Here is a 4,526-nt window from a genome sequence, read left to right as displayed (position 1 = left end):
CGTACGACCAAATTTAAATTTATCTAATGTGTTTAACTTTTTACAGGTTAAAAAATTTACTAATAGTTTTTGTAAGAATGGTTTGGTTTATATACTCTATTTTCATTTCTAAGTTTTAATCAATTAGCTACTTTTTAGTTTACTGTTTCTCTTTTGTTCAATATTTTAAAACTTATTCAGGAATATGAAAAGATATGACACTTTTATTTTGGCTTTTGCATTTTGATTGAGTCCTTCAGTGACAAATACAGTAGTGGAATTTCTAATGATAAATATTTAATGTAAACACTGCAAATAAAATATAAGTTTTTTGAATGTATCTTTTAGTTGCACAGATTTTTAAATGCAAGAGATTAGAATGTCATAAATAAGCCTGCGCATTATTTTAAGAGCACGTATAGAGGAAGGGGTTGTATGTTGGTAAAATACATTTACTGACCCATGTGTGAATTGGTGACCAGGATTGTTAAAGCATTGAGTTCTGAAAGTTTTTCTCTTATCTTTATGTTCAACAATAGAAAGTTTTACCGTATGGTCAAATAACATCTTCATCAGGTTCTCAACAGGATACCTTAGTTAATTTTCAGCTGAGTGCTTGACAGGATTTTCTCTTTGGCTAGCTGGTTGGATGAGAGTCTAGACACTGAGAGGCCAGGCTTTCGTGGGGCCTCACAATATCATTATTGTGCATGTTGAGTAGGAGCAGCTTCCTCTGATGTAGGGGCTCCATGCACAAACAACGAAGACAAAGACAGAGCTTTTGTTCTCGAAGAGAAGAGCTAATCCGACTGCTACACACTGTGAAAAACCTTTTATGAGAGAGGAAAAAAAACTTTCCTGGAAGGTGAAGGGTTAGCAGTTTAACCTCTGACCGTAAAATAAGCTGGTAAGGGGGAAAAGTGTTGGGTAAGGTAGAAGAATAACAGGAGAAACATTCATCGAGGTCTGTATGCTGTGTTTATAAAAACGGGTTAAGCAAATAACTGTCAGGGGTGGATACTTGAGTTCTAATAATACATGCATATTTCTAAATTTTTTTTGCTTATTCTTAAACATAGGTGTTTAAACTTCTTAATTTGGAGGTTGTATATTGCAGACCACACCATAAATGCAGGAAACCGTAGATGCCTAATATTTACTCTTTTTCCTAAGAAGCTCCATTATAGACTTCTTCAAGTTTTCAATATTTATTTTCTTGTTGTATGAGTACCAAATCTTGATTCTTTTTCTTCATTGTTTTTTCCCCCAATTTCCTTATTTAATATGATCACCTATGTCTATAGAAATAAAGAAGCAGGACACTGCATATCTGCGGTACATAATTAAGACAGTCTCCAATTTGGTATTTGGCATTTTGGTACCTATTGTGTTGATATATAGGTCTGGTGGGCAGTGTTATTATTACAACTCCTTGGAGAAGATGGTTGCAATCTTAGTGTACAAAGAATCCAGAGACTTCTGTCTGATCTTATATTGGCATTATCAATACCAGGAATGTAGTTACAGTCCATTTAGAGATGATGGAAGTTAAGTTGCTAATAACTGTGTCATCTGTCTGCTTTTATCTACCAACCTTGACTAATTGCTTCTCCTTCTCTTGTCAGTCACATATCAATCTTGAGCAATAATTAATAATTAATTAAGGTTTTATGCACTTGGGCTTCTTGCTTGGATGTATTAATGTATGTAACTTATTCCTAAGAATAACTATACATATGGGGAAGCAGCAGCTTATATTGTATTATTTGAGTCATATTCTAAGGATCAGTCTGCCATGGTATCTTTTAACTAACTTAATGTTTCTTCTGTTATTCCGATTCCCTTTGGTAACAATACACATTTCTTCCTGTAGTTACTCAGTTTCACTTTTCCCATGACAGAAAATGAGAAAAGGAGATAGAGAAAGTGAGAAAGAGGAGAGATTGTGCTGGTGATTGAGTGATAATGAGGTAAGGGCGAAGAGATAAGTATAGAAAGTAGAAGCTGAGAGTGAGTTGAAGGAAAGAAAAACACGTGAAACACATAGGTGGGCCAGTTAGGAATGGCTGGTGAGCTGTTGTGCAGCGCTCTTAAGTTTTGAACTAATAATTAGTTGACGACAAATATAAAAATTTCATAAGGAATTACTCTTTAAGACAAAAGTATAGAGGATGGCATTACAAAACAAGTGACCAGACTTAGGAAGGTCCAGGGTGAGGGGAGGTAAATTTATATGAAGAGAAAGAAAGAGCAAGTAATAACCGACCGTTTTGCTTAATGCATTATCTCTATTCACTATGGTCAAATTTCTGCATCAGTATCTCAGTATCTCAGCATTTTTTCCATCTTGCCTTACAACAATGAATATAGTGATAGTAAATAGTGATAGTGAATGAATATAATGATATAGTGATTATACATATATATATACACACACACACACACACAGAGACACATATATAATCTCCACTCATCCTATCAACATCTCTCAAGGTGGGTACTGCTATTATCACTACTTTACATTGGAGAAAAGTGAGGCATAGAGTGCTGTGTAGCTTGAGAAAGATCAGGTATAGCAAGCTTGTCCAACCTATGGCCTGCAGGCTGCATGTGGCCAGGACAGCTTTGAATGTGGCCAAAAAATTCATAAACTTTCTTAAACTATTTTAAAAGTTTTTCCTTTTTTTTTGTTTTTTTTTTTGTGCTCATCAGCTATTATTAGTGTATTTTATGTGGGGTCCAAGATGATTCTCCTTCTTCCAGTATGGCACCAGGGAAGCCAAAAGATTGGACACCTGGTGTGTAATGAGTGAATGGCAATGCATGGCATGTCTATATGAAGTTTGACTTCAGTATCCAGCCACATAACTACCATGCCATGAATTCTTTAAGAATTCACTGAAGATATAATTATATAACTACTGAAAGTTTTAAACTTCAAATGATAATCCCCCAACCCTTTTGTTGTTTTACTTCCTTACTACCTTTTGTAGGACAACCTAAATGGGAATTAATTGCTTACTTTCCTAGAGGATAGACTAGTATTAGAATATACAACAAATATAAGCATATTTTTGGTCTGAGGTCGTGAATTTCAAATTTCTTCTTTTTCTTTCAGTTTGTCTTCCTGCTAGTTTCTCAGCCAATAATTATTTTTCTAAATGTGTGATTTTGTTTGTTGTTCCAAAGGACATAATTCTTCTCTTTATGAGTTCTTTGCTAATCTGTTTTAATCCTTTTGGCTGTCTCATTTTCTCATTGTTTCTTACAAGTTGTGATGTAAATGCTCTCAAGAAGTTACCAGAATAAAGTAGTGTCTGCTATTCCTCGAAACTTTCTAGTGGCCAGTATCCTCCCAGATTTCAGTTGTCCTTCATGTTGAATCATGAGGTTGTCATATGGTAATATCAACATTATGGGCTCTAGTAAGCTAATTTTTAAAGTGATCAACCCTATTCTGAGATTGTATTTTCTTTTGATAGTGTGCCTATAAAATTCAGACATCTCAAAAATGTCAAATAATATACATATGTAATGTATATATGTACCAATTCTGATTAAACAACTTGTATCGAACTTATTTTTTTAAATGTTCTTAAGTTCGAGGAAACAGGTTTAATAATGTCAATGTTCATTTTCTTTTAAAATGTTAACCTTAGAATCTGCAAAATTAGGATTAACTTTCCTGCATTTAGTGTGGCACATTTGAAAAAAATCAGATAAACAAAAACTATTTTCAGTCTAAAAGCCACCATAACAGATTAAAAAATTCAAGTAGCCCTTTACTTTAAACATGTCATTCTAATTTAAGTTCCCATGTCATAATACAGAGATAAAAAATAATGGCCCCCGACACACCTTACTTGGCTTATATTGTATTCATGAAATGTTTAATTATTTTTCCCAACTTAAAAATTAAGTGATTGTTTTTCATAAATATTCTGGATTTTCTTGAAAAATTGAAAGTATCTGTCAACACTGGACCCACATTCCACATGGCTGGAGCTGAATAATGGTTGCTCTTTTGAGAAAGGGAATGGGATCTATTTTTTTACTACATGTCCTTTTATAGTCTATCTTCTATAGGCTCATTCCACTCATTTATATTACCTATATATCTTAAAGGCATTTAACCTTGAAATCTCCCCTTTGTCTTTTCTACCTGTAAAAGGGAATATATTTGTGTAATAAATAAATAATTATACCTTGACTTTTTCTCAGGTTTTAAAGAAAATCTTAATTAGAAAACAAGTTTTATACCATATATAAAAACATTATTTTACTCTGTTTTTAAAATTCTTTGTGCTATACCTTTGGTTCTCAAAGTGTAGTCTGGCGGCCTGTGGCAGTTCTCTGGAGTACTTAAGGAGTTCTGTGAGGTCAGAACTTTTTTCATAGTAGTGAGACGTTGTTAGCCTTTTTCGCTCCCATTTCTCACAAGTATATGGTAGATTTTTGCATAGGCTTCAGGACATGATGAAGTTATAACTCTGATGACTAATGAACTGTGTACTTGGAGATTTTTGTGCTTTACTAATTTTTAAGTT

At 33.6% G+C, this 4,526-nt stretch overlaps 1 protein-coding gene across 11 annotated transcripts in view; it reads left to right on the top strand.

Annotated features, from left to right (window-relative positions):
• LOC105484665 (DENN domain containing 1B) overlaps nucleotides 1-4,526 on the top strand; it is a 321,512-nt gene that overhangs the window by 42,229 nt on the left and 274,757 nt on the right. The window lies entirely within an intron of this gene.

Source organism: Macaca nemestrina, chromosome 1 (assembly GCF_043159975.1).
Source record: "Macaca nemestrina isolate mMacNem1 chromosome 1, mMacNem.hap1, whole genome shotgun sequence".
Lineage (NCBI taxonomy): Eukaryota > Metazoa > Chordata > Mammalia > Primates > Cercopithecidae > Macaca > Macaca nemestrina.
The sequence above is the reverse complement of the archived record's forward strand: the minus strand, read 5'-3'. Positions and strand labels throughout refer to the sequence as shown.